The sequence below is a fragment of the Amphibalanus amphitrite genome, unplaced genomic scaffold (genome assembly GCF_019059575.1).
Source record: "Amphibalanus amphitrite isolate SeventyFive unplaced genomic scaffold, NRLGWU_Aamphi_draft 000998F_arrow, whole genome shotgun sequence".
Lineage (NCBI taxonomy): Eukaryota > Metazoa > Arthropoda > Thecostraca > Balanomorpha > Balanidae > Amphibalanus > Amphibalanus amphitrite.
The window spans coordinates 241,101-263,687 of NW_024882492.1; the positions used below are offsets into that span (position 1 = coordinate 241,101).

General features: G+C 47.0%; 1 long non-coding RNA gene across 1 annotated transcript; it reads right to left on the reverse strand.

Annotated features, from left to right (window-relative positions):
* Nucleotides 1–555: 555 nt before the first annotated feature.
* Nucleotides 556–4,440, reverse strand: LOC122369017. The gene is made up of 2 exons (XR_006254336.1): nucleotides 4,393–4,440; nucleotides 556–1,396 (listed from the first exon to the last, which is right to left on the reverse strand). It is a non-coding gene; the product is annotated as an uncharacterized LOC122369017 (long non-coding RNA).
* Nucleotides 4,441–22,587: the final 18,147 nt, after the last annotated feature.

Sequence of the window (22,587 nt, forward strand, 5' to 3'; positions counted from 1 at the left end):
CAACCTGCGGTTATTACCGCAGGGAACACGACGCATTTATAGCCGATACATTTGCTTTTTTTCTTAAATAAGATTGAAACATTGCGAGTACTGGCTTTTCGCCTAGCAGTTGGGCGTGAGGTGAGTGACGATAAAAATTATTTCGCTCTCCCTTGCTCCTGCACCTGCGGAAAGTGGATGGATGGGCATTGGATACTTACTGGAAGGGTGTAATAAGGGCAATACACCACTTCATGCTCCGATAATTGCATTACGTCTATGACGGTGTAAAGTAAAGAATAAAGATGTGTGAAGAAATAGACATCTGACAATTGGCTGACTTCCCTGCCTCCCGGCCGCTACTCAGGTCCACCACTCGCCGTTGTCAGTGCACGGTTTTTCTAGCAAGCTCCAGCCTAGTATTGATCTTATTCAGTATTTACGGTACGAAGATTTGATAACGGAATGTGACGTTTCCACATCATGCTTGATGGTTGAAGTTTGCACCGTTAACAACTACCAAGTCAAGTCGCAGCCCCAGTCATCTGGCACGTCTCTGTCATCGAATAAAGCCAATGAACAAGAAAGTTATTATTTTCCAGCATAAATGAAAATATATAACACTGCTACAGGCGGTACGCGGATGTCATGCACATTACACACAACGATTCAATCGAATAAAAACTGGATTAACCATAAATCAGCACTGGATTAACCATAAATAATAACAGTACAGCACCAAACACTTGAGATGCACATTATAGTACTTTAGAATGCACAGAGGAGTAATGAGACTAAAAGTTTTAACACGCCCTATCTTAAAAAAATATTGAACGAGATATTTCCACAGTGCAAAAACAAAACCGAAATCCGACAAAAAACCGATTCCAGGTTCAATGTCCACAGATTTAAAAACAAAACTTTCAAGTGCCCCCATGGTAAAAAAAAAATGACCAAAGACGGAATTGTAACAAAGAATAAATAAAGATATGTGCGGCAAACGAAGGGCGGCACTGGACGAGCGTCTGCACAAAGTAGGCGCACAGAGTTACTCCTTAGCCCAGCGGGCAGCAGCAAATGAATTACAACCAAAGGAAGAATATGCATTAGTCTATTAAGGCTCATCGCACCATGACGAGGCACAGCTAGGATAACGCGATTCGCCTGCGTCCTCCAGGCGAGAAGCACCTCGAGTAGGCTGCCGTGTCTTGACCAACTGCCGCATCCGTCGTCCGCGCCGCAGGCCTCCCAGTAGTGCCTCGGAGTAGTGCCTCCATCGCATCGGCCGTCGACCGGCGTGGGGCCCGGATGTGACTAGTGCAGCTCCGTGGGGTGCCCTGCCGCGCTCTGCCGAGTGTGCAGAGAGCAGGTAGACTGGTGGCGGTGAAGAAAACAAGCAGTTATCTTCTTTCGGGATCTGTAAAGAAGCATTCTACTAAAAACTACATCCAAAACGTTTTCCATATTTTTTTTTTACAGAACACAATGCAGTAGCCAAAATAGATATGAAGTATGTGAAGACAACAGTCTACTGCCATTAGATAACTGATCCTGATGGACAAATACATTAGATACTAGTAAATCATAAGGTGGTTCAAAGGCACACTTTGCAGCTCCAGTAAAAAATCACTGTTTTTCATACTTCATACTGTAAGGGGAAAGGGTGGGGTGGGGATGCAGCCAAGAGTGCATCATATGGGGTTGTAGTGGTCGGACCATCTGGAGCAATAGCCTGTTTTTGCCGTTTTTAATGTTAACCCTATGGCGCACATGAGCACGCGCCACGGGCGCACCCCCGGCCGAATCGTGCCCAAAAGCTAATACGACCTGTTGAATTACATGACCCACGAGTCGTGAAAATTTCACCCTCGTGCGTCAATCGACGGCGCCGCAATATCCGTTTTGGGGCATCACGCCGCCTATAAGCCTCGCAAAAGCGTCCGCACGGCCGGCCGGCCGGCCGGCCGGCCGCTCATACTCAGAAATTTCCGTTAATCTAAGGAAAGACTTCGCTCGCTTCGCTCGCTCCGTAACAAAAGTGACACCTCTCCGTTTTACACGTGTCACGTGCAGTGGAGGTCACCCGCAAGCATTGTCCATAGTAAATACTTGTAAGAAGAGTATACGCTACCCCACACAAAAAACCGCAAGTGTAACAGTGTCCGTCCCCCTCCCCGGCGCCGTTTTCCTCCAGGGGAGGCGCCCCAGCCGCCGTACTGGGGCGTAGCGGAGTCCGTGCTTTTAGCACAGCAAAATATCCACCCAGGCTAGATTAACGTCACGACAACCTAGGATTAAGAGTGGCTAGACTTCAGACTTCATGCAGACTTAACATTGAAGTATTATATATGCAACTAAATGACACACATGGTGTTTGTTCTAACCTTCTCAACAGAAAGTGAACGTGTCAGGACAGCACCCCTTGGTGACCATTATATTCAAGGGGTGCAGGAACTGATTCCCCAGGGGTGAAGCGATAGAAGCAAAAACATGAGTCACTAGTTCCCTCCTGTGTCTTCCCTCCTGCAGAAAAAAAAATACATGTGTGATGCCCAATGTGACTGATAACTGCATATTATAAAGCTGGAAATATTGTACAAAGTTGTGACAACACAAGCAAACTATGCATGTCACTGCTCTTGTATAACTTTTCTATTTTTATTGCTATATGAGACCTCACAAGACACAAAAATATGCATGGTTAGAAAGTGGGTAACAATACATTTCCGCTCATACTCAGAAATTTCCGTTAATCTAAGGAAAGACTTCGCTCGCTTCGCTCGCTCCGTAACAAAAGTGACACCTCTCCGTTTTACACGTGTCACGTGCAGTGGAGGTCACCCGCAAGCATTGTCCATAGTAAATACTTGTAAGAAGAGTATACGCTACCCCACACAAAAAACCGCAAGTGTAACAGTGTCCGTCCCCCTCCCCGGCGCCGTTTTCCTCCAGGGGAGGCGCCCCAGCCGCCGTACTGGGGCGTAGCGGAGTCCGTGCTTTTAGCACAGCAAAATATCCACCCAGGCTAGATTAACGTCACGACAACCTAGGATTAAGAGTGGCTAGACTTCAGACTTCATGCAGACTTAACATTGAAGTATTATATATGCAACTAAATGACACACATGGTGTTTGTTCTAACCTTCTCAACAGAAAGTGAACGTGTCAGGACAGCACCCCTTGGTGACCATTATATTCAAGGGGTGCAGGAACTGATTCCCCAGGGGTGAAGCGATAGAAGCAAAAACATGAGTCACTAGTTCCCTCCTGTGTCTTCCCTCCTGCAGAAAAAAAAATACATGTGTGATGCCCAATGTGACTGATAACTGCATATTATAAAGCTGGAAATATTGTACAAAGTTGTGACAACACAAGCAAACTATGCATGTCACTGCTCTTGTATAACTTTTCTATTTTTATTGCTATATGAGACCTCACAAGACACAAAAATATGCATGGTTAGAAAGTGGGTAACAATACATTTCAAATGAACTAAGCAGATTATTTCTAAGCTCCTTTAAGTCCCAATTTCTGCTATATTTCGCTTGTTGTCACTTCATATTTTGAACTCAAGGTGCCTTGTGGATTTACCTCAGGTATGTAGGTAAATCCACAAGGATTTATGGGCTTTACCACAGTTGAGTAGCTGCTCCCTCAATTTAAGTTTCTCGTTAAATTTCATTGAGGCGTTGCAAGATGGGCTGAAGCCGAATCCTCTTCCCTGTTTAGCTGATGCTCATAATACCTGAACATTTTTAATTCCAATTTTTATAGCTGTTAACAATTGGTAAAGGCCCATGTACCTAGACAACAATGACTTTACAGAAGAAACCCCTGGCTGTGTTTCATGGGCGCGCTGCCAGCCGCTGCCAGCGCATTCCGCGTGAGCTAGCGTCAACCTCCGGTAGTGTTGGAGGTATAGGCTTGTTGATGTCTCTATGGAAGCCAAAAGCGGCTGGCAGAGTGCTGTGATATGCTGTGATACACCACCCTTATTTTTGCACAATAATGCTGTGATAACTGTTCCTGCAAAAAATATAAGGTGAAGTGAAGTAAAATCAGGTCAAACATTAATATATACCCGAAAATAGCAGTGTTTGGAGTACCTATATTCACATTACCAATAATATAAAATCAGGTCAAACATTAATATATACCAGAAAATAGCAGTGTTTGCCGTTTGGAGTACCTATATTCACATTACCAATAATATGATACACAACAGGCCATAGAAAACCAGTGAATCAGAATGTTGAATTGTACCCCAATTTCAATATCAATATGGCACTTGGCAATAACAGTTAAACACACCGTTTTTGATGTTAAATCAACAGAGAAAACTCCTGAACATAAAAAATGATCAGAATGTATAATAAGGATAACAGTATAAATAAAAATCGACGACATCAGCACCTATCATCGCCGTTCCACATTCACCACTCCCCATTCCACGCACAGATTGTTTACTCCTTGGTTTACCCCGTGTTCGCAGTCTCCCTGACGACGGAGATTCTTTACGCCCACCGACCAATCACGTTCAAGATCAGCGGGGCTTGGCCGCAGTTCTCGAACGCTATTTGCCAGATTAAGCAGGACCTTCGTCGTCAGTAAACTGTGAACACGGCGTTACATATTTCGCTATGGTAACAAAAGCGCCAGAATTGACTACCAGAATTGGATCCGAAGGTCAAATGGGTCACGTGACTGACAAGTTCAGATGGACAACACCAGGAAAACGGAACAACGTGCAATAACGTTCTATATATCATTGGAAAGAGCATCAAAAGTTGTATAAAATATCAACTTTTGACTTAAACATATCTTAAACGTAAAAAGTTATTAAGCATCAAAGACGCTCCCATTGACTTTCAAAGTTAAAATTTTTCATTTTTAAACGAGCTTCAAAAGAGCAAACGAATTCTGACAGCTTAACGAAGCATAACACCATGTTCTATGGTCTTTTCTCAACAAGTCCTGAAAGTTTAAACAAAATCGTATCATATAATTTTGTACAATGAGCGAATGAAAAAGTCTCTGCAAAAACGCCCATTGACTTAACATGGGGAGCGAAAAAAATTCAACTTTGACCTCGTGCAAAGACACGTTACGAAGTTCTGAGGGGTATACGGCGCACACCAGCGTGTACCCAAACGTGTTTGCCATAAAATGCTGGGAAGAAAACCACCTCTTCCTTGGCTCGTTTTTCCGCTATTCCCGATCGCGCAAAAAGTGTCCAAAACCCCGTTGACTTAACATGGGGAAAATGGAATCGCACGTGCCACGTGCCACGAGGTTTTAAGCGAGTAGCGACCGGTGCCAACAGGTAGATCGCCTGCGGGAGCCCATACACTGAAATTTTTAAGAAAATCGAGCCACAAGTTTAGGCCTGACCCAAGTTGCCCCAATTCGCGGCCAGACATGCAAAACATAGCCCGGAGAAGGACCGCTCCGGTTGTTTTTCAATAGAAAAACACAATTCTAACGAATAGTGTTTGTCTTTTCAAACAACCTGCGGTTACCCGGCATCTGCGATGCCGGGCTCCGCATCGCGGGACCGCAGGTTGTTTGAGCAAGCACCTTTGTAAACGCAGCAAAAACGCCCGCCACCAAACGAGAGGATGAGCCTTGCACGTGCAGACCGCAGTCGGTGTGCTACGGACTGACGTGCACGGCACCCTATTCGTCGGTCTATAGCGGTGTGCCAAATTTGAGTGCAATCGACCCGGCCGTTTTCGAGATCTGGAAGCGACACCCTGCACGTGCGCACGTGCAGCCTAGGCCCCAATTGACTTGTGCACGGCACTCTATTCGCCGGTTTCTAGCGGTGTACCAAATTGGAGCTCAATCAGCCCCGTCAATTTCAAGATCTGGAAGCGACCCCTACACGTGCGCTGGTGCAACTGCACCCCAACCGTGGCACATGAAAATACATACTAACTGACTTGTGCACGGCACCCTACTAACCAGTCTCTAGCGGTATGCCAAATTTCAGCAGAGTCGGCCCAGCCGTTCTTGAGATCTGGAAGCGTCAGCCTGCACGTGCGCACGTGCATAGCGGGTCCCATCTGACTTGTGCACGGCACCCTACTTACCAGCCTCTAGCGGTGTGCCAAGTTTGATCACAATCGGCCCAGCCGTTCTCGACATCTGGAAGCGTCACCCTGCCCGTGCGCACGTGCAGTTGCACCCCTACCAAGACACGTGGAAATGCATCGCCTGGAATGTGTCTACCTCCATGCCAAGTTTTAGCGCAATCGGCCCAGTAATTACCGCGAGCTATTGCACTTATTACAAAACAGGCACCTCTTGGCTTTGCACGTGGAACGTGCGTTAGGGGTCACCCATATGCATCGAGAGTAGCACACTATGTGAAAGAAGGAAAAAAGCTACCCAACACAAAAAACCGCACGTGTATCAGCCCAGTGGTTGCCGAGATATAAGTCGTACAAAAACGTCCCCACGGCGGCCGGCCGCTATTTAGCAGTAAAATCGTGTCGCATCCTTCTATGGGAGGTATCCCCGTCACCTGTTCGTATACTGTCTGAGCAAAGACCATACGTTACGGTCCAAACTCCATAGTGAGGCGGACATACGAATTTACGAGAGTTTAGCGACGAAATGATTCACTTAATTGTTAAGTAATGGATACCATTAGGTAGACCATAAATTTTATCTAGCATCTCACCGTAGATGCAGTAAAAAGTGCTTTACTTTTCAATGTATATAAAGACTTGCTCAGCTCAATCAGTTCACTCTGTATTGGCTCAAGCCGTATCATGCGAACGCAATGCAAACTAGAGCACCGACAGCGCAGCGCTCCCCAACTCACTGCTCGCCCAGTCCACCCGGGCCGCCGCCACGACGGCCCCCCGCAAGTAGGCATCCCGCACTGCACCGACAGCCGCGGGCGACCAGCTGACCGGCCAGCTGACCGGCCAGCAGCCGGCGGGCGGCAGGGCGCGGATGGCCGACCCGCCGGCGCGGCGAGGGAGGGGAGGAACGCAGCTGAAAGACCCGACTACATATATATCAAAGAAACATTATATGTAATCATCGATGACGCGACATAAATCTGCTTTATTGGGGTTAGCGGTGTAGTCTGTGATGCCATCACAATGAAAATAGGCGCCTAGTTTTGTAGAGCATCAAATTCTGATTCCATAACGACTCTCGCTAGTCCATTTTCAATTGTAAATAAGCCTTTTATTGCGATGCAAAGTCCCGAAATGGTGCCGACGGCGGCCGGTCCCCCGATGGTACCATACCATAGATGGTAAACAGGTTAGTTCACATTCCCGCCGCTATGCGGGCGGCGGCGGCGCCACCTGTCCTCGTGTCCGCCTGACACCGTAACGATATAGGTCTGAGCTCAAATCTCGGTAATGTCGTGCTTTTTTACTATATTTCTCAAAAACGGCACCACGTGCAATAAAGTTGTATATATCATTGGAAAGAGCATCAAAAGTTGTATAAAATATCAACTTTTCACTTGAATATGTCTTCAAGGTACAAAGTTATTAAGCACCAAAGACGCTCCCATTGACTTTCCATGTTAAAATTTTTCATTTTTAAAGAAGCCTAAAGACAACAAACGAATTTGCACAGCTTAAAGAAGCATAACAACATGTTCTATGGTCTTTTCTCAACAAGTCCTGAAAGTTTAAACAAAATCGTATCATATAATTTTGTACAATGAGCGAATGAAAAAGTCTCTGCAAAAACGCCCATTGACTTAACATGGGGAGCGAAAAAGTTCAACTTTGACCTCGTGCAAAGACACGTTACGAAGTTCTGAGGGGTATACGGAGCACACTAGCGTGTACCTGAACGTGTTTGCCATAAAATGCTGGGAAGAAAACCACCTCCTTCTTGGCTCGTTTTCCCGCTATTCGCGATCGCGCAAAAAGTGTTCAAAACCCCATTGACTTAACATGGGGAAAATGGAATCGCACGTGCCACGTGCCACGAGGTTTTAAGCGAGTAGCGACCGGTGCCATCAGGTAGATCGCCTCCGGGAGCCCATACACTGAACTTTTTACGAAAATCGCAATGCACGTTTAGGCCCCGGTCAAGTTGCCCCAATTCGCGGCCAGACTTGCTAAACATAGCCCGGAGAAGGACCGCTCCGGTTGTTTTTCAATAGAAAAACACAATTCTAACGAATAGTGTTTGTCTTTTCAAACAACCTGCGGTTATTTCGAGATCTGGAAGCGACACCCTGCACGTGCGCACGTGCAAAATGGTCCCATCTGACTTTTGCACGGCACCCTATTCGCCGGTCTCTAGCGGTGTACCAAATTTGAGCTCAATCGGCCCGGCCGTTCTCGAGATCTGAAAGTGTCACCCTGCACGTGCGCACGTGCAGCTGCATCCCAACCGTGACCCATGAAAATACATACTAACTGACTTGCGCACGGCACCCTACTGATCGGTCTCTAAAGGTGTGCCAAATTTGAATGCAATCGGTCCGGCCGTTCCTGAGATCTGGAAGCGTCACCCTGCACGTGCGCACGTGCAACCTGGGACCCAACTGATCTGTGCAAGGCACCCTACTACGCGGTCTCTGACGGTGTGCCAAATTTGAACTCAATCGGCCCGGCCGGTCACGAGATCTGGAAGCGTCACCCTGCACGTGCGCACGTGCAGCGGCACCCCTACCGTGGCACATGAAAATGGATCGCCTGGTAGGTGACTACCTGCATGCCAAGTTTCAGCGCAATTGGCCCAGTAATTACCGAGTTATTGCACTTATTACAAAACTGACACCTGTCCGTATTACACGTGTCACGTGCAGTAGGGGTCACTCGCATGCATCGTCCATAGTAAAATACTTCTAAGAAGGGTATACGCTACCCCACACAAAAAAAAACCGCAAGTGTATTGGTCCAGTGGCTGCGGAGATATAAGTCGTACAAAAACGTCCCCACGGCGGCCGGCTGCTAATGTTTAGTATTAAATCGCATCCTTCAATGGGAGGTATCCCTGTCACCTGTTCGTATACTGTCTGAGCCAAGACCATATATAGGTCTGAGCTCAAATCTCGGTAAAGTCGTGCTTTTTTACCAAATTCCTCAAAAACGGCACAACGTGCAATAACTTTCTATATATCATTGGAAAGAGCATCAAAAGTTGTATAACCTATCAACTTTTCACTTAAATATATCTCAACTGTAAAAAGTTATTTAGCAGCAAAGACGCTCCTATTGACTTTCCATGTTAAAATTTTTCATTTTTAACGAGCCTAAAAAGAACAAACGAATTTGCACAGCTTAAAGAAGCATAACAACATGTTCTATGGTCTTTTCTCAACAAGTCTTGAAAGTTTAAACAAAATCGTATCATATAATTTTGTACAATGAGCGAATGAAAAAGTCTCTGCAAAAACGCCCATTGACTTAACATGGGGAGCGAAAAAAGTTCAACTTTGACCTCGTGCAAAGACACGTTACGAAGTTCTGAGGGGTATACGGCGCACACTAGCGTGTACCCAAACGTGTTTGCCATAAAATGCTGGGAAGAAAACCACCTCTTCCTTGGCTCGTTTTCCCGCCATTGGCGATCGCGCAAAAGTGTCCCAAACCCCGTTGACTTAACATGGGGAAAATGGAATCGCACGTGCCACGTGCCACGAGGTTTTAAGCGAGTAGCGACCGGTGCCATCAGGTAGATCGCCTCCGGGAGCCCATACCCTGAACTTTTTACGAAGATTGAGCGATTCGTCTAGGCTGGAATCAAGATGTCTCGATTCGCTGCCAGACTTGCAAAACATAGCCCGGAGAAGGACCGCTCCGGTTGTTTTTCAATAGAAAAACACAATTCTAACGAATAGTGTTTGTCTTTTCAAACAACCTGCGGTTATTACGAAGATTGAGCGATTCGTTTAGGCCCCGGTCAAGTTGTACTGATTCGCGGCCAGACTTGCAAAACATAGCCCGGAGAACGACCGCTCCGGTTGTTTTTCAATAGAAAAACACAATTCTAACGAATAGTGTTTGTCTTTTCAAACAACCTGCGGTTAAATTTGAGTGCAATCGGTCCAGCCGTTCTTGAAATCTGGAAGCGTCACCCTGCACGTGCGCACGTGCAAGATGGGTCCAAACTGACTTGCGCACGGCACCCTACTAATCGGTCTCTAGCGGTGTACCAAATTTGAACTCAATCGGCCCGGCCGTTCTCGAGATCTGGAAGCGTCACCCTGCACGTGCGCACGTGCAGTTGCACCCCAATCGTGGCACATGGAAATACATACTAAATGACTGCAACCTACTGATCGGTATCAAGCGTTATGCCAAATTTGAACACAATCGGTCCAGCCGTTCTCGAGATCTGGAAGCGTCACCCTGCACGTGCGCACGTGCAGTTGCACCCCTACGAAGACACATGGAAATGCATCGCCTGGAAAGTGTCTACCTCCATGCCAAGTTTTAGCGCAATCGGCCCAGTAATTACCGCGAGCTATTGCGCTTATTACAAAACAGGCACCTCTTGGCTTTGCACGTGGAACGTGCGTTAGGGGTCACCCATATGCATCGAGAGTAGCACACTATGTGAAAGAAGGGAAAAAGCTACCCCACACAAAAAAAACGCACGTGTATCAGCCCAGTGGTTGCCGAGATATAAGTCGTACAAAAACGTCCCCACGGCGGCCGGCCGCTATTTAGCAGTAAAATCGTGTCGCATCCTTCTATTAGAGGTATCCCCGTCACCTGTTCGTATACTGTCTGAGCAAAGGCCATACGTTACGGTCCAAACTCCATAGTGAGGCGGACATACGAATTTACGAGAGTTTAGCGACGAAATGATTCACTTAATTGTTAAGTAATGGGTACCATTAGGTAGACCATAAATTTTATCTAGCATCTCACCGTAGATGCAGTAAAAAGTGCTTTACTTTTCAATGTATGTAAAGACTTGCTCAGCTCAATCAGTTCACTCTGTATTGGCTCAAGCCGTATCATGCGAACGCAATACAAACTAGAGCACCGACAGCGCAGCGCTCCCCAACTCACTGCTCGCCCAGTCCACCCGGGCCGCCGCCACGACGGCCCCCCCCCCCCGCAAGTAGGCATCCCGCACTGCACCGACAGCCGCGGGCGACCAGCTGACCGGCCAGCTGACCGGCCAGCAGCCGGCGGGCGGCAAGCCACGGATGGCCGACCCGCCGGCGCGGCGAGGGAGGGGAGGGACGCAGCTGAAAGACCCGACTACATATATATCAAAGAATGATACATTATATGTAATCATCGATGACGCGACATAAATCTGCTTTATTGGGTTTAGCGGTGTAGTCTGTGATGCCATCACAATGAAAATAGCCTAGTTTTGTAGAGCATCAAATTCTGATTCTATAACGACTCTCGCTAGTCCATTTTCAATTGTAAATAAGCCTTTTATTGCGATGCAAAGTCCCGAAATGGTGCCGACGGCGGCCGGTCCCCCGATGGTACCATACCATAGATGGTAAACAGGTTAGTTCACATTCCCGCCGCTATGCGGGCGGCGGCGGCGCCACCTGTCCTCGTGTCCGCCTGACACCGTAACGATATAGGTCTGAGCTCAAATCTCGGTAATGTCGTGCTTTTTTACTATATTTCTCAAAAACGGCACCACGTGCAATAAAGTTGTATATCATTGGAAAGAGCATCAAAAGTTGTATAACCTATCAACTTTTCACATAAATATATCTCAACTGTAAAAAGTTATTAAGCAGCAAAGACGCTCCCATTGACTTTCCATGTTAAAATTTTTCATTTTTAAACGAGCCTAAAAAGAACAAACGAATTTGCACAGCTTAAAGAAGCATAACAACATGTTCTATGGTCTTTTCTCAACAAGTCCTGGAAGTTTAAACAAAATCGTATCATATAATTTTGTACAATGAGCGAATGAAAAAGTCTCTGCAAAAATGCCCATTGACTTAACATGGGGAGCGAAAAAAGTTCAACTTTGACCTCGTGCAAAGTCACGTTACGAAGTTCTGAGGGGTATACGGCGCACACTAGCGTGTACCCAAACGTGTTTGCCATAAAATGCTGGGAAGAAAACCACCTCTTCCTTGGCTCGTTTTCCCGCTATTCGCGATCGCGCAAAAAGTGTCCAAAACCCCATTGACTTAACATGGGGAAAATGGAATCGCACGTGCCACGTGCCACGAGGTTTTAAGCGAGTAGCGACCGAAGCCATCAGGTAGATCGCCCCCGGGAGCCCATACCCTGAAATTTTTACGAAAATCGCAATGCACGTTTAGGCCCCGGTCAAGTTGCCCCAATTCGCGGCCAGACTTGCAAAACATAGCCCGGAGACGGACCGCTCCGGTTGTTTTTCAATAGAAAAACACAATTCTAACGAATAGTGTTTGTCTTTTCAAACAACCTGCGGTTACGGGACCGCAGGTTGTTTGAGCAAGCACCTTTGTAAACGCAGCAAAAACGCCCGCCGCCAAACGAGAGGATGAGCCTTGCACGTGCAGACCGGAGTCGGTGTGCTACGGACTGACGTGCACGGCACCCTATTCGCCGGTCTATAGCGGTGTGCCAAATTTGAGTGCAATCGACCCGGCCGTTTTCGAGATCTGGAAGCGACACCCTGCACGTGCGCACGTGCAGCCTGGGCCCCAATTGACTTGTGCACGGCACTCTATTCGCCGGTTTCTAGCGATGTACCAAATTTAATCTGAATCGGCCCAGCCGTTTCCAAGATCTGGAAGCGACCCATACAGGTGCGCACGTGCAGCTGCACCCCAACCGCGGCACATGAAAATACATACTTACTGACTTGTGCACGGCACCCTACTAACCAGTCTCTAGTGGTATGCCAAATTTGAGCACAGTCGGTCCAGCCGTTCTTGAGATATGGAAGCGTCAGCCTGCACGTGCGCACGTGCAAACTGGGTCCCATCTGACTTGTGCACGGCACCCTACTCGCCGAGCCCTAACGGTGTGCCAACTTTGATCACAATCGGCCCAGCCGTTCTCGAGATCTGGAATCGTCACCCTGCCCGTGCGCACGTGCAGCGGCACCCCAACCGTGACACATGGAAATGCATCGCCTGGAAAGTGTCTACGTCCATGCCAAGTTTTAGCGCAATCGGCCCAGTAATAAGCGAGCTATTGCGCTTATTACAAAACAGGCACCTCTTGGCTTTGCACGTGGAACGTGCGTTAGGGGTCACCCATATGCATCGAGAGTAGCACACTATATGAAAGAAGGGAAAAAGCTACCCCACACAAAAAAACCGTAAGTGTATCAGCCCAGTGGTTGCCGAGATATAAGTGGTACAAAAACGTCCCCAGACTCCCCACGGTGGCCGGCCGCTATTTAGCAGTAAAATCGTGTCGCATCCTTCTATGGGAGGTATCCCCGTCACCTGTTCGTATACTGTCTGAGCAAAGGCCATACGTTACGGTCCAAACTCCATAGTGAGGCGGACATACGAATTTACGAGAGTTTAGCGACGAAATGATTCACTTAATTGTTAAGTAATCGGTACCATTAGGTACGCCATAAATTTTCTCTAGCATCTCACCGTAGATGCAGCAAAAAGTGCTTTACTTTTCAATGTATATAAAGACTTGCTCAGCTCAATCAGTTCACTCTGTATTGGCTCAAGCCGTATCATGCGAGCGCAATACAAACTAGAGCACCAGACAGCGCAGCGCTCCCCAACTCACTGCTCGCCCAGTCCACCCGGGCCGCCGCCACGACGGCCCCCCGCAAGTAGGCATCCCGCACTGCACCGACAGCCGCGGGCGACCAGCTGACCGGCCAGCTGACCGGCCAGCAGCCGGCGGGCGGCAAGCCGCGGATGGCCGACCCGCCAGCGCGGCGAGGGAGGGGAGGGACGCAGCTGAAAGACCCGACTACATATATATCAAAGAAACATTATATGTAATCATCGATGACGCGACATAAATCTGCTTTATTGGGGTTAGCGGTGTAGTCTGTGATGCCATCACAATGAAAATAGCCTAGTTTTGTAGAGCATCAAATTCTGATTCCATAACGACTCTCGCTAGTCCATTTTCAATTGTAAATAAGCCTTTTATTGCGATGCAAAGTCCCGAAATGGTGCCGACGGCGGCCGGTCCCCCGATGGTACCATACCATAGATGGTAAACAGGTTAGTTCACATTCCCGCCGCTATACGGGCGGCGGCGGCGCCACCTGTCCTCGTGACCGCCTGACACCGTAACGATATAGGTCTGAGCTCAAATCTCGGTAATGTCGTGCTTTTTTACTATATTTCTCAAAAACGGCAGCACGTGCAATAATGTTGTATAATCATTGGAAAGAGCATCAAAAGTTGTATAAAATATCAACTTTTGACTTAAACATATCTTAAACGTAAAAAGTTATTAAGCAGCGAAGACGCTCCCATTGACTTTCCATGTTAAAATTTTTCATTTTTAAACGAGCTTCAAAAGAGCAAACGAATTCTGACAGCTTAACGAAGCATAACAACATGTTCTATGGTCTTTTCTCAACAAGTCCTGAAAGTTTAAACAAAATCGTATCATATAATTTTGTACAATGAGCGAATGAAAATGTCTCTGCAAAAACGCCCATTGACTTAACATGGGGAGCGAAAAAAATTCAACTTTGACCTCGTGCAAAGACACGTTACGAAGTTCTGAGGGGTATACGGCGCACACCAGCGTGTACCCAAACGTGTTTGCCATAAAATGCTGGGAAGAAAACCACCTCTTCCTTGGCTCGTTTTCCCGCCATTGGCGATCGCGCAAAAAGTGTCCAAAACCCCGTTGACTTAACATGGGGAAAATGGAATCGCACGTGCCACGTGCCACGAGGTTTTAAGCGAGTAGCGACCGGTGCCATCAGGTAGATCGCCCCCGGGAGCCCATACACTGAAATTTTTAAGAAAATCGAGCCACAAGTTTAGGCCTGACCCAAGTTGCCCCAATTCGCGGCCAGACATGCAAAACATAGCCCGGAGAAGGACCGCTCCGGTTGTTTTTCAATAGAAAAACACAATTCTAACGAATAGTGTTTGTCTTTTCAAACAACCTGCGGTTATAGGCTGGAATCAAGTTGCCCCAATTCGCTGCCAGACTTGCAAAACATAGCCCGGAGAAGGACCGCTCCGGTTGTTTTTCAATAGAAAAACACAATTCTAACGAATAGTGTTTGTCTTTTCAAACAACCTGCGGTTAAACTAATAGTAAAACGTGTTTGCCATAAAATGCTGGGAAGAAAACCACCTCTTCCTTGGCTCGTTTTCCCGCCATTGGCGATCGCGCAAAAAGTGTCCAAAACCCCGTTGACTTAACATGGGAAAATGGAATCGCACGTGCCACGTGCCACGAGGTTTTAAGCGAGTAGCGACCGGTGCCATCAGGTAGATCGCCCCCGGGAGCCCATACACTGAAATTTTTAAGAAAATCGAGCCACAAGTTTAGGCCTGACCCAAGTTGCCCCAATTCGCGGCCAGACATGCAAAACATAGCCCGGAGAAGGACCGCTCCGGTTGTTTTTCAATAGAAAAACACAATTCTAACGAATAGTGTTTGTCTTTTCAAACAACCTGCGGTTATAGGCTGGAATCAAGTTGCCCCAATTCGCTGCCAGACTTGCAAAACATAGCCCGGAGAAGGACCGCTCCGGTTGTTTTTCAATAGAAAAACACAATTCTAACGAATAGTGTTTGTCTTTTCAAACAACCTGCGGTTAAACTAATAGTATTACCGCAGGGAACACGACGCATTTATAGCCGATACATTTGCTTTTTTTCTTAAATAAGATTGAAACATTGCGAGTACTGGCTTTTCGCCTAGCAGTTGGGCGTGAGGTGAGTGACGATAAAAATTATTTCGCTCTCCCTTGCTCCTGCACCTGCGGAAAGGGGATGGATGGGCATTGGATACTTACTGGAAGGGTTGTAATAAGGGCAATACACCACTTCATGCTCCGATAATTGCATTACGTCTATGACGGTGTAAAGTAAAGAATAAAGATGTGTGAAGAAATAGACATTGACAATTGGCTGATTCCCCCCCCCGGCCGCTACTCAGGTCCAACCACTCGCCGTTGTCAGTGCACGGTTTTTCTAGCAAGCTCCAGCTAGTATTGATCTTATTCAGTATTTACGGTACGAAGATTTGATAACGGAATGTGACGTTTCCACATCATGCTTGATGGTTGAAGTTTGCACCGTTAACAACTACCAAGTCAAGTCGCGCAGCCCCAGTCATCTGGCACGTCTCTGTCATCGAATAAAGCCAATGAACAAGAAAGTTATTATTTTCCAGCATAAATGAAATATATAACAATGCTACAGGCGGTACGCGGATGTCATGCACATTACACACAACGATTCAATCGAAATAAAACTGGATTAACCATAAATCAGCATGGATTAACCATAAATAATAACAGTACAGCACCAAAACACTTGAGATGCACATTATAGCTTTAGAATGCACAGAGGAGTAATGAGACTAAAAGTTTTAACACGCCCTATCTTAAAAAAATATTGAACGAGATATTTCCACAGTGCAAAAACAAACGAAATCCGACAAAAAACCGATTCCAGGTTCAATGTCCACAGATTTAAAAACAAACTTTCAAGTGCCCCATGGTAAAAAAAAAATGACCAAAGACGGAATTGTAACAAAGAATAAATAAAGATATGTGCGGCAACGAAGGGCGGCACTGGACGAGCGTCTGCACAAAGTAGGCGCACAGAGTTACTCCTTAGCCCAGCGGGCAGCAGCAAATGAATTACAACACAAGGAAGAATATGCATTAGTCTATTAAGGCTCACCGACGAGGCACAGCTAGGATAACGCGATTCGCCTGCGTCCTCAGGCGAGAAGCACCTCGAGTAGGTGCCGTGTCTTGACCAACTGCCGCATCGTCGTCCGCGCCGCAGGCCTCCCAGTAGTGCCTCGGAGTAGTGCCTCCATCGCATCGGCCGTCGACCGGCGTGGGGCCCGGATGTGATAGTGCAGCTCCGTGGGGTGCCCTGCCGCGCTTGCCGAGTGTGCAGAGAGCAGGTAATGGTGGCGGTGAAGAAAACAAGCAGTTATCTTCTTTCGGGATCTGTAAAGAAGCATTCTACTAAAAAACTACATCCAAAACGTTTTCCATATTTTTTTTTACAGAACACAATGCAGTAGCCAAAATAGATATGAAGTATGTGAAGAAACAGTCTATGCCATTAGAATGATCTGATGGACAAATAATTAGATACTAGTAAACATAAGGTGGTTCAAAGGCACACTTTGCAGCTCCAGTAAAAAATCACTGTTTTTCATACTTCATACTGTAAGGGGAAAGGGTGGGGTGGGGATGCAGCCAAGAGTGCATATATGGGGTTGTAGTGGTCGGACATCTGGAGCAATAGCCTGTTTTTGCCGTTTTTAATGTTAACCCTATGGCGCATGAGCAGCGACACGGGCGCACCCCGGCCGAATCGTGCCCAAAAGCTAATACGACTGTTGAATTACATGACCACGAGTCGTGAAATTTCACCTCGTGCGTCAATCGACGGCGCCGCAATATCCGTTTTGTGGCATCACGCCGCCTATAAGCCTCGCAAAAGCGTCCGCACGGCCGGCCGGCCGGCCGGACGCTCATACTCAGAAATTTCCGTAATCTAAGGAAAGACTTCGCTCGCTTCGCTCGCTCCGTAACAAAAGTGACACCTCTCCGTTTACACGTGTCACGTGCAGTGGAGGTCACCCGCAAGCATTGTCCTAGTAAATAGTGTAAGAAGAGTATACGATACCCCAACACAAAAAACCGCAAGTGTAACGTGTCGTCCCCTCCCCGGCGCCGTTTTCCTCCAGGGGAGGCGCCCCAGCCGCCGACTGGGGCGTAGCGGAGTCCGTGCTTTTAGCACAGCAAAATATCCACCAGGCTAGATTAACGTCACGACAACCTAGGATTAAGAGTGGCTAGACTTCAGACTTCATGCAGACTTAACATTGAAGTATTATATATGCAACTAAATGACACACATGGTGTTTGTTCTAACCTTCTCAACAGAAAGTGAACGTGTCAGGACAGCACCCCTTGGTGACCATTATATTCAAGGGGTGCAGGAACTGATTCCCCAGGGGTGAAGCGATAGAAGCAAAAACATGAGTCACTAGTTCCCTCCTGTGTCTTCCCTCCTGCAGAAAAAAAAATACATGTGTGATGCCCAATGTGACTGATAACTGCATATTATAAAGCTGGAAATATTGTACAAAGTTGTGACAACACAAGCAAACTATGCATGTCACTGCTCTTGTATAACTTTTCTATTTTTATTGCTATATGAGACCTCACAAGACACAAAAATATGCATGGTTAGAAAGTGGGTAACAATACATTTCCGCTCATACTCAGAAATTTCCGTTAATCTAAGGAAAGACTTCGCTCGCTTCGCTCGCTCCGTAACAAAAGTGACACCTCTCCGTTTTACACGTGTCACGTGCAGTGGAGGTCACCCGCAAGCATTGTCCATAGTAAATACTTGTAAGAAGAGTATACGCTACCCCACACAAAAAACCGCAAGTGTAACAGTGTCCGTCCCCCTCCCCGGCGCCGTTTTCCTCCAGGGGAGGCGCCCCAGCCGCCGTAGGGGCGTAGCGGAGTCCGTGCTTTTAGCACAGCAAAATATCCACCCAGGCTAGATTAACGTCACGACAACCTAGGATTAAGAGTGGCTAGACTTCAGACTTCATGCAGACTTAACATTGAAGTATTATATATGCAACTAAATGACACACATGGTGTTTGTTCTAACCTTCTCAACAGAAAGTGAACGTGTCAGGACAGCACCCCTTGGTGACCATTATATTCAAGGGGTGCAGGAACTGATTCCCCAGGGGTGAAGCGATAGAAGCAAAAACATGAGTCACTAGTTCCCTCCTGTGTCTTCCCTCCTGCAGAAAAAAAATACATGTGTGGCCCAATGTGACTGATAACTGCATATTATAAAGCTGGAAATATTGTACAAAGTTGTGACAACACAAGCAAACTATGCATGTCACTGCTCTTGTATAACTTTCTATTTTTATTGCTATATGAGACCTCACAAGACACAAAAATATGCATGGTTAGAAAGTGGGTAACAATACATTTCAAATGAACTAAGCAGATTATTTCTAAGCTCCTTTAAGTCCCAATTTCTGCTATATTTCGCTTGTTGTCACTTCATATTTTGAACTCAAGGTGCCTTGTGGATTTACCTCAGGTATGTAGGTAAATCCACAAGGATTTATGGGCTTTACCACAGTTGAGTAGCTGCTCCCTCAATTTAAGTTTCTCGTTAAATTTCATTGAGGCGTTGCAAGATGGGCTGAAGCCGAATCCTCTTCCCTGTTTAGCTGATGCTCATAATACCTGAACATTTTTAATTCCAATTTTTATAGCTGTTAACAATTGGTAAAGGCCCATGTACCTAGACAACAATGACTTTACAGAAGAAACCCCTGGCTGTGTTTCATGGGCGCGCTGCCAGCCGCTGCCAGCGCATTCCGCGTGAGCTAGCGTCAACCTCCGGTAGTGTTGGAGGTATAGGCTTGTTGATGTCTCTATGGAAGCCAAAAGCGGCTGGCAGAGTGCTGTGATATGCTGTGATACACCACCCTTATTTTTGCACAATAATGCTGTGATAACTGTTCCTGCAAAAAATAAGGTGAAGTGAAGTAAAATCAGGTCAAACATTAATATATACCCGAAAATAGCAGTGTTTGGAGTACCTATATTCACATTACCAATAATATAAAATCAGGTCAAACATTAATATATACCAGAAAATAGCAGTGTTTGCCGTTTGGAGTACCTATATTCACATTACCAATAATATGATACAACAGGCCATAGAAACCAGTGAATCAGAATGTTGAATTGTACCCCAATTTCAATATCAATATGGCACTTGGCAATAACAGTTAAACACACCGTTTTTGATGTTAAATCAACAGAGAAAACTCCTGAACATAAAAAATCAGAATGTATAATAAGGATAACAGTATAAATAAAAATCGACGACATCAGCACCTATCATCGCCGTTCCACATTCACCACTCCCCATTCCACGCACAGATTGTTTACTCCTTGGTTTACCCCGTGTTCGCAGTCTCCCTGACGACGGAGATTCTTTACGCCCACCGACCAATCACGTTCAAGATCAGCGGGGCTTGGCCGCAGTTCTCGAACGCTATTTGCCAGATTAAGCAGGACCTTCGTCGTCAGTAAACTGTGAACACGGCGTTACATATTTCGCTATGGTAACAAAAGCGCCAGAATTGACTACCAGAATTGGATCCGAAGGTCAAATGGGTCACGTGACTGACAAGTTCAGATGGACAACACCAGGAAAACGGAACAACGTGCAATAACGTTCTATATATCATTGGAAAGAGCATCAAAAGTTGTATAAAATATCAACTTTTGACTTAAACATATCTTAAACGTAAAAAGTTATTAAGCATCAAAGACGCTCCCATTGACTTTCAAAGTTAAAATTTTTCATTTTTAAACGAGCTTCAAAAGAGCAAACGAATTCTGACAGCTTAACGAAGCATAACACCATGTTCTATGGTCTTTTCTCAACAAGTCCTGAAAGTTTAAACAAAATCGTATCATATAATTTTGTACAATGAGCGAATGAAAAAGTCTCTGCAAAAACGCCCATTGACTTAACATGGGGAGCGAAAAAAATTCAACTTTGACCTCGTGCAAAGACACGTTACGAAGTTCTGAGGGGTATACGGCGCACACCAGCGTGTACCCAAACGTGTTTGCCATAAAATGCTGGGAAGAAAACCACCTCTTCCTTGGCTCGTTTTTCCGCTATTCCCGATCGCGCAAAAAGTGTCCAAAACCCCGTTGACTTAACATGGGGAAAATGGAATCGCACGTGCCACGTGCCACGAGGTTTTAAGCGAGTAGCGACCGGTGCCAACAGGTAGATCGCCTGCGGGAGCCCATACACTGAAATTTTTAAGAAAATCGAGCCACAAGTTTAGGCCTGACCCAAGTTGCCCCAATTCGCGGCCAGACATGCAAAACATAGCCCGGAGAAGGACCGCTCCGGTTGTTTTTCAATAGAAAAACACAATTCTAACGAATAGTGTTTGTCTTTTCAAACGCGGTTACCAGCATCTGCGATGCTGGGCTCCGCATCGCGGGACCCAGGTTGTTTGAGCAAGCACCTTTGTAAACGCAGCAAAAACGCCCGCCGCCAAACGAGAGGATGAGCCTTGCACGTGCAGACCGGAGTCGGTGTGCTACGGACTGACGTGCACGGCACCCTATTCGCCGGTCTATAGCGGTGCCAAATTTGAGTGCAATCGACCCGGCCGTTTTCGAGATCTGGAAGCGACACCCTGCACGTGCGCACGTGCAGCCTGGGCCCCAATTGACTTGTGCACGGCATCTATTCGCCGGTTTCTAGCGATGTACAATTTAACAAATTTAATCTGAATCGGCCCAGCCGTTTCCAAGATCTGGAAGCGACCCCTACAGGTGCGCACGTGCAGGCACCCCAACCGCGGCACATGAAAATACATACTTACTGACTTGTGCACGGCACCCTACTAACCAGTCTCTAGTGGTATGCCAAATTTGAGCACAGTCGGTCCAGCCGTTCTTGAGATATGGAAGTGTCAGCCTGCACGTGCGCACGTGCAAACTGGGTCCCATCTGACTTGTGCACGCACCCTACTCGCCGAGCCCTAACGGTGTGCCAACTTTGATCACAATCGGCCCAGCCGTTCTCGAGATCTGGAATCGTCACCCTGCCCGTGCGCACGTGCAGCGGCACCCCAACCGTGACACATGGAAATGCATTGCCTGAAAAGTGTCTACCTCCATGCCAAGTTTTAGCGCAATCGGCCCAGTAATTACCGAGCTATTGCGCTTATTACAAAACAGGCACCTCTTGGCTTTGCACGTGGAACGTGCGTTAGGGGTCACCCATATGCATCGAGAGTAGCACATATGAAGAAGGGAAAAAGCTACCCCACACAAAAAACCGTAAGTGTATCAGCCCAGTGGTTGCCGAGATATAAGTCGTACAAAAACGTCCCCAGACTCCCCACGGCGGCCGGCCGCTATTTAGCAGTAAAATCGTGTCGCATCCTTCTATGGGAGGTATCCCCGTCACCTGTTCGTATACTGTCTGAGCAAAGGCCACGTTACGGTCCAAACTCCATAGTGAGGCGGACATACGAATTTACGAGAGTTTAGCGACGAAATGATTCACTTAATTGTTAAGTAATGGGTACCATTAGGTAGACCATAAATTTTCTAGCATCTCACCGTAGATGCAGTAAAAAGGCTTTACTTTTCAATGTAATAAAGACTTGCTCAGCTCAATCAGTTCACTCTGTATTGGCTCAAGCCGTATCATGCGAGCGCAATACAAACTAGAGCACCAGACAGCGCAGCGCTCCCCAACTCACTGCTCGCCCAGTCCACCCGGGCCGCCGCCACGACGGCCCCCGCAAGTAGGCATCCCGCACTGCACCGACAGCCGCGGGCGACCAGCTGACCGGCCAGCTGACCGGCCAGCAGCCGGCGGGCGGCAAGCCGCGGATGGCCGACCCGCCGGCGCGCGAGGAGGGGAGGGACGCAGCTGAAAGACCCGACTAC